This window comes from Leopardus geoffroyi, chromosome A1 (genome assembly GCF_018350155.1).
Source record: "Leopardus geoffroyi isolate Oge1 chromosome A1, O.geoffroyi_Oge1_pat1.0, whole genome shotgun sequence".
NCBI classification, from domain to species: domain Eukaryota; kingdom Metazoa; phylum Chordata; class Mammalia; order Carnivora; family Felidae; genus Leopardus; species Leopardus geoffroyi.
In genome coordinates this window covers 183,746,739-183,755,722 of record NC_059326.1, presented here as the reverse complement: position 1 = coordinate 183,755,722, position 8,984 = coordinate 183,746,739, and the positions used below count along the sequence as shown (strand labels likewise).

The 8,984-nt window shown below is 32.7% G+C and overlaps 1 non-coding gene across 1 annotated transcript; it reads left to right on the top strand.

Annotated features, from left to right (window-relative positions):
- The first annotated feature begins 6,359 nt into the window (after window positions 1-6,359).
- LOC123582046 lies at window positions 6,360-6,491 on the top strand. Its single transcript, XR_006704165.1, has one exon. It is a non-coding gene; the product is annotated as a small nucleolar RNA SNORA72 (small nucleolar RNA).
- Window positions 6,492-8,984: the final 2,493 nt, after the last annotated feature.

Below are 8,984 nucleotides of genomic sequence, written 5' to 3'. Positions count from 1 at the left end.
GTAAAATACATTGATTAATATGTCAGAGAACAACATCTTTTTTTTTTACTTTATTTTATATTTTGTTTAATATCACCTGTTTCTTGTGACAGTTTGACATAGATTTGGGATATGACATGCCTTATTTGGTTCATTGCTAAAGAATCTGTTTAATATTACTTTTAGGTAGTAGGAAAATTGTGTCCTTATATGTATTATATTATAAAAGCTTAACATGGTTTTAAGCACAGATTATATCAAAGATTTGTATTTCAAAATTCAGTTATTTTTGTACATTTTTAATCTCAACAGGTCACTAATAAAAAGCTAGGAGATTTTTAACACAATTTTGTTGAATTAATTAGGACAAATTATACTTCATTTAAACTGCCCTAATTAATTTTTGCTTGTGCTATAGTGTTAAAATACTTTGTGGGCATTTGGTGTGCACTCTTTGCAAAATGAGGAAATATAACCTTATCACCAGTTAACATATCAAGTGTCTAACTAAATTTAGCCGAGACTTGTCCTATTATCCAAGTTCCCACTTATCCAAGTTGACTCCCATTAGCCACTATGCCATAATGGCTTGTGGGAAGACTGAACAGAAAATTGAATTAATGCAAGCCATTTCTCAATCATTTCTCATTCTCATAAAATAATTAAAGCTGATGTAAGAGGGCTCATTAAAACGGAAAACATTAGGCTCATTAAAAAGCCATTAAACCATCTCACTTCTCTGATTTATTTTATTGTAACCTTATTCGGCCATTGTTTAAAAGTCACTGCACCCAACATTTCTTTTCTCATCATTGAGGAAATGTTATTCAAAATGTACATCCTGGCTATGTGGCCATTTGATCTTAATATCATCTCAGAGTACTTTTGCTTAGCATTTAACTCTCTGAGACCAGCATATGACTACTGCAAATTAGAAATCATGTAACAATACCGGATTGGATAGGATTTACACTTCAATATTTATTTCAGCTATTCTTAAATTCATAAAAGTTCATAGTCTTTTAACCTTATGTTGTTTAAACTTGAAGCTGCATTACTACTCATACAGCCAAAATGAATGTCCATTGGTCATTATATGATAATGTTTTCTTTATTTTTTTTAAGCAGCAAGTTTCTCTTGCCAAACCAATGAAAGATCTAATCTGGGAAAATACATCTCTATGAAAGGTTTCAGTCCTACAGGTTGTATTTTAAGTATGATAAAATTAGATGCTAACTGGATTATTTCCCTAATATGCCAGTGCAAGTATAGATCTAAATAAAACTGACTTCGTTTAAAAATAGTGCAGTAAATATAAGAATTAATATAGAAGATATCATATAGGAGATAAATACATTCTAATATATTCTTGTATTAGGAAAACTAACCCTAGCAAAGCAGTAGACAAGCCCTGAAACCCAGTGGCTTAATCTTAATGTCACAGTCGAACGCTGCTTTTGGCAACCTTTCTCCATCTTATAATTGTGCCTTTTGGAATGTGGTGGACATGATGATGCGTCACAGAAGGACTCATTGCATCTAAGGACTGATTAAAGCAGGTATGTGAAGGCATGACTGCTTCAATGTAATATTCGACGTTAAATAGGCCCTTTTCTTTTCCTTTCCTTCCTTTTCTTTTCTTTTCTTTTCTTTTTTCTTTTCTTTTCTTTTCTTTTCTTTTCTTTTCTTTTCTTTTCTTTTCTTTTCTTTCCCTTCCCTTCCCTTCCCTTCCCTTCCCTTCCCTTCCCTTCCCTTCTCTTCCCTTCCCTTCTCTTTTCAAATTTTTCTAGCTCCCGGAGAGAGCAAGACAGGTGCCAGGATCTCAGCTTAAATTTGATCCTCTGCCCAATCCTGTTTCTTTCCTCTCCTTTCCACAGGTATTATTGATCCCAAAGGCACTATTTACTACATACAGTGTATACTAAACTGTATCTTGGAAAATCCAGATTCCAGAAAATCCAATCTTCATTGTGGACAACATAGTCTCCAGTGTTGTTGAGACAGATATAAAAAAGAGAGAGATGGGAAGGATGCCAAATTCCACAGTATCAAAGTAGCATATCATTTCTATTCATTTCCATGGGCCAGAACTAATCATATGGCACCAAGTGAACTATAAGCAGATTGTAGATATGTTGGAACTCTTGTTTGACTCCTTTCTGTATAATATACTAACAGTCATTATGACACAGTGAAAATATTATTAATCATTGTAGTTATTACAGGACCATCTTTATGTCCAATCCTTTTGGATTTTTATATGAAATATTATGCCTATTTCTTTATGATAATTTAAATTATTCTTTATACTTAAAGAAAAAAATATATATTTACAATCCTTCGCAGCATTTTTGCCCGATGTATGAAGAAAGATTAAAAGCAGGGAATTGACTTGTTGTTGTTGTTATTATTATTATTATTATTATTATTATTATTAGTTGTAGTAGTGTATTGGGTCACAGTCTGATTGGATGAAATTAATACTATTTAGAATCCTAGTTTGATAGGATAGTTTTTCCCACCCACCCTATCAGTGAACCAGATTATGTGTTTGTAGCACAGTAAAATAATAACTATCATCCTAATGATCATACTGACAAAAGAAATTACAATGATAATTAGGAGTTATGGAGAACTAGTTGTATGGTAAGCTACAATTATAAAAGTGGATAACATTATTGTCCCTATCTAGTAAGAAACAAGAAGAGGCCTTGAGAAAGTAGAAAACTTCCTTAATATCAGCAAGCCGTAAGGATTGCTGGAGTTGCATTTCACATCCATCTGGCTCCAATACCTGTGTCATAACTATTATACTAGACTCCTTGGGAGAGTCACGCCTTACATGTTTTTGTCCAGCCTTCCTCCTTCGCTTTAAAGTCATCATGAAACTAAATGCCACTGAACACTTTCCATTCTCTGTATTTAAACTCAAAACAATTGACTGAGCCTAGAAAATACCTTAGAAAAGTGTCTCTAAAACAACATGCCATTTTTCTTTCTCAAATGCTTTTGAATCTGTGTTTGTTTCTTATGATTTTATGTTTATGTTCTTGAGTATATTGGGAAAATGGTCACATGACATGGGTGTGACTATTATAAATGAAGTAACACTAATACTAATATTTCCACTTACTAATATTTATACTGATTTAATGAGTAACTCTTACTGAAGTTTAAATTTATAGTATAAATACTTTAATCTTAGATCCAAATGAATTAAACATGTTTAATTTGATTGAAGAAGGAAGTTGCAGTTGGAAGAAACCCAAATGCAAAAATGTTGAATATTATTTGGAAAAGCCCTGAAACATCACAAGCTGATCAAACCCAAGGAGGTTGCAGGTTAACTGAGCTCAGAATAGATGCATACAAATCAGGCATCTATTAGATTTTAAAGGAGAGATATTTGGAATAAAGATGTGAAGATACGCCATTTTTTTTTTCCTGGTCAGTGTACTGTCTTTGTATAAATGTACATGGAAATCCTAAATATAGTCAGACACTAAATTGCTAAATGTGTTACAGCACAGGAAAAATCAAATAGATGAATTTTATTGTTTCTCACCTGAATAACATAGCGTCATGAATCCAACTCTACCTGTTACCACCATAGGAATACTAGTTCTTATTCAGATCATCCTCTTTCTGGAACTAGACTGGAAACACCGTTGAAACTAGGTACTCTGTGCTCCATTTCTAGGCTTCCGTTGCTTTCCAAACACAGATTTCTACAAATACAAACAGTCACACACATATGCAAACACACACGCTCATTGGCATTCACACTACTAGCCTCTATTCGGATGCATTTATAACTTCAAATTAAGTAATCTGACCTTGTTTTGGAAAGCATTTCTTCCCTTCAAGGTTCCAGTACATAATTCTTCTGTTGTCATTATATTAGTGTCACATGCACCTAATACTTATAAGCATTGAAGATAATTCATCTTTTCAGTATTAGAACAAGGATTCAAACCCACCCTCTTCGATTACCAAAAGTAATCATTTAACAATGTTGCTGTATTGAGTTCCCATTCATCTTAAAGCCTTAAAAAGGCAAGAGTATTTTCTTACGTTGAAATTCATGGAAGTACACCATATTTTGACCTTTTTTTTCTCATTAAGATTTTTTTCCTTTTGAATAGTTTTAGACTGATAATAACTTATGAAGATAATACAAAATTCTCATTCTCTGCAGCCATTGTCTCCTATAATTGACTTCTTATATTAATGATATAGTTGACTTCTTATATTAATTTGTTACATTTGTTACATTTAATGGGTCAATACTGATACATTATTATTTACTGAACTTTTTTTACATTTCCTTAATTTTGTCTTATTTTTATTCAAGATCCCATTCAGGATACCACATTACCTTTAGTCATCATATTTTCGTAGACTCCTCTTGGCTATGACAATTTCTCAGACTTTCCTTGTTTTTGATCAAGTTGATGGTTTTGAGGAGTACTGCACAGGTATTTACTCACATTTTCATGATTAAATTGGGGTTATGAATTTTTGGTAGGATGATCACAAAGGTAAAGTGCCATTTTCATTATGTTACATTAAGAATGCATATTACTAACATAATTTATCACTATTGACATTAGCCTTATACAGCTTGCACATATGGTTTTATTGGGTTTCTCTACTATAAAATTAGTCTTTTCTTCCCTTTCTATGCTATCTACTCCTTAGAAAGAAGTTACTATGAAAAGCCAACATTAAGATTTGAAGAAATATATTCTGACTCCTTAGAGTATCAAGTATCAATTGTTTGGAATGAGGTGCTTATATATTTTCTCTCATTTATTTTGTAATCATTTTTGTATCAGTATTAACCCGTGGATATTTATATCATACTTTGGGTTATAAGCCAAAACTATTTTATTTATTTTGTTTGCACAAACATTTTCATCTTGACCATCAAGAACTCTTTCATTTGGCTCCTGTGTTCTATGACATACCCCCATCATTGTGACCTTTCCTTCCTTTCATTATAAGATACTGTAAATTTTCTGCTGTATTAGCCCCTGACTATAATTGGCCATTTTTTAAAGATCCCTCGTTCCTTTTGTCAAACAATGAAAGCAAGACTTGGACAGTAGGTGTACTTATTACTACTGGAGTGTCATTACATAACAAGCTTATCTATATTAAGCTAAACATGAATTGATATGGATGTCTCCAACTCTCATCTGTTACCACATGAATCTTCCTGTCTTTGTCCCCTTGCTTATTTGTAAATTCCCATTCCTATAATAAGAAACCTGACTCATACCATCTGCTATCGACTTACCTTATTGTTCCTTTCCAGTGTGCATACATAGGAGTATCAGAATTATAGACCTATACCATTACTAGAAACAACATTATCAATTAGACTACAGGACTTATGTCCTTTTTCTTTTCTTTTTTTTTCCCCCCACTGTGTTTTATAGGATTTCCTTACTTCCAAGTTACTTAGGTCAGCATCTTTTTCACCACGTCCTCCAGTGATGTTGTCCGTACAATTTTAATCGAGTTAAATTCTTTTGTTACAGTCTGCATTACCTCCTGGGAACCCTTGATATCCTAAACAGTTTTTTAAATGTTGTATATATTAAGGATCAACCTTTGTGCTACTGTACAGTTCAATGTTTTGATTAATATATAGTCATACATCCACCATCTTGGTCTCATACACAACAGTTTCACTACCTTAAAAAAATTCCCTGTGCTTCACCGTTCAGCATTCTTCTCTTGTCCCATGCTGTGTCAGCCATTGATCATTACAGTGTCTGTGTAGTCTTGTCTTTCCCATAATGTCATACATATGATTGGAATCATACAGTTTGTAGCCTTTTCCAACTGGTTTCTTTCACTTAGGAATAAGCATTTAAAGTTGATCCATGTCATTTCTGGCTTGATAGCTCACTCTGACAATCTCTGTTTTTAATTAACATATGTGAACCATTCATATTTAAGGTGATTCTTGATGTATTTGGATTTAATATCTACCTTTTTGTAACTGTTTTCTTTTTATCATAATTGTCTTTTGTTTCCTGCTTCCCCTTTTATGCTTTCTCAGGTTTTAACTGAGCGTTTTATATGATTCCATTTTATCTCCTGTATTTGCATATCAGTTAGGTTTCTTTAAAAAAATAGTTATTTCCCTTGAAATAACCCAAATCCCCCTTCAACTAACACTATATTGCTTCCCATGTAGTGCAAGTAACATACAAAAGAGCATGTTCAGTTTCTCTTTTCCATCCCTTTTAACCTTGCTGTAATTCATTTCACTCATCCCTATACTATAATCATTAAATATATTATTAGTATTATTACTTTCAACAAACAGTTTTCTTTTTGGATCAATTAAGAATAGGAAAATTTACTGCAAATATTCTTGCTGTTCTGATTTTGTAATAATCCGGGTGGGCTAAATATTCACTGTATTAAGACTATGCATATGTCTCCAGAAATAATTCTTTCCCTAGGTCTGGTTTTGTTAATGCTTGTGATAAATCAAGTCTGATTTATATGTTGCATCTTATGTGGGAAACATCTGTGACTTTAGGTATCTGATCATCCTTAAGAAATGACAGCACAGCTAGTGTAATAACTTTTGAAGATAACCATTGCCAATTTAATGATTACCAGTTGCCATTAAATGAATTGTAAACTATTGTTTTATTTTTTCGAAAAAAAGTAGAGTGTACTACTTTTAGTTGCATTCAAGAATGATTGTTGATTGTTGAGCACTTGCAAGTGATGCTTCTGGACTTCTTACCTTGATAAAATAATTGGAAATGTAAAAAAAAAAAAAAAAAAAGAAGAAGAATATAGGAATTAAAAATATTTTTCCTTCAATTATTTTTTCTTTAGTCCTATTCCATTTTTCCATGTAAATCCAAGTTTTAGACTTATATGATATTCCTTCATCCTCAGAACTTTGTTAAACATTTCATATAGGGTAGTTGTGTTGTCAGTGATTTTTATTTTTTTATTTTTGTTTGAGAAAGACTTGTATCTCCTTCAGTTTTAAAAGATTATAGAATTCTAGGTTTTCGGTTATTTTCTTTCAATACTTACATATTTCACTCTACTCTCTTTTTGCTGCATGGTTTATGACAAGAAGTCTGTGTACATCTTGTTACTTTTCTCTGTAGTTAAATTGTTTTCATTTTTAGCTTCTTATCAGGTTTCATTTTTATCTTTGTTTCTCTGCAGTTTGAATATGATATGCCCAGGTATAGAAATTTTAGTCATTATCTTGTTTGGTTCTTTGAGCTTCCCGGATCTGTGGTTTGCTATTTGTTAATAATTTTGGAAACATTTTAGTGAACATTTCTACAAATATGTCTTCTTCATCCCCTCTTGCTTCTTCTGCTATCTAATTGCCTGTATCTTACAGCTTTTGAAATTGTCTTGTGTGTTCCTTTCTTTTTAAGCTGTTATTATTCTTGTTTTTTTTTCTTTTTGCATATCAGTTGGAATGTTTCTATTGACCTATGTTAAATCTCATTTATTCTTTCCTCTGGCATGTCCAATTGTACCAATGAGCCTATCAAAAGCATTCTTGATTTATGTTGTAGTGTTTTTTATTTCTACACTAACTTTTGATACTTTTGATACTTACTTAGAGTTTTCATATCTCTACTTATGTCACACATCTCTTTTCATATGTTCTCTACTTTTCCCATTAGAGACCTTAATATAGTAATCATAATTATTTTAAACTACTTTTCTGAGAGTTTCAACATGCATGTCATATCTGAGTCTGGTTCTGATGTGTACTTTGTATTTTCACACAATGTTTTTGTTGTTGTTGGTTTTGTTTTGTTTTGTTTTGTTTTATTGTCTTTTAGCATAACTCATTATTTTTTGTTGAAAGCCTAACATAATGTATCAGATAATAAGGACTAAAATACATAGGTCTTTTGTGTGAGATTTTAGGTTACTCTGACTAGGAGTTGGGTGGTGTTTAGTGCTTGCTGTAGTTGTAGATAATGGATGCTTCAAGTTCCTGTATTGTATTTGAATTTTGTTTCTCTGGGTTGTCTTTGGGCTTCCCTGAGAACTCATCCTTAGAGTCAGTGCCTTGCAGATCTCTCCACTGTAATCCACTGTTATTGATTTGGAGCTCTTTTGTTGTATTGATAAAGAGTGGAGTAAGGGATGCATTTTATAATCTTATGACTAAATTTCAGTCTGTTAATGATCCTACATGCCTTGCCTATGTGTGATCTTCACAAGTGTTTCTTAGGGTGTTTTGTTTTGTTGTTTTTGTTGTTGTTGTTGTTGTTGTTTTTGCTGTTGTTGTTGTTTTGTTTTTCCCCCTGCTTAGTTGAAGGTACAGTAAAGCCTGTATTTGGGGAAATTCCCTTCCCCCACTTCAGACAACAATCAGTAAAATGTTTTCCAGTAAAGATTAAGCCTTGTTATATAGAATTCTGTGAGTATATTTCCAAATGGTTACTTATCTTTTCCATCTGCTGGAGCCCCAAAACCTTTTCTTTCTTGACTCTTTGCTATGAGGATCATTGGGATTATTTGAGGTAAACCCATGAATTTGTGGGGATTTCTTTAAATTGTGGCCCCTTGAACTTTCTCACTCTTAGGTTATTTGATATTCAGCCTGCAGCAGTTTGTCAAAATAACCATTTAAGTTTTGTGCTCTAGCAGATCTGCTCCATGTAGGATCTTGACTATGACACCCTAGATTCACCAGCCATTCTGGGGTTTAGGGTGATCATTTGCTTGGCGCTCTCTGTTCTCTAATGGATTCGTGAAAAGTCATCATGCTCTGTCTCTTAAAAAGGAGTAAACATTTAAAAAAATCAGCAACAGAGAGTGGAAGAAACTAGTAAATACAATATTTTATAACTTAATATGATCATGGGTATGACATCCCATCACCTTTACTGCATTCCATTGGTTAGAAGCAAGCCACAGTTTCCACCCACACTCAAGGGGAGGGTTTTATGCAAAGCATGAACAAAAGGATGTAGAAATCATT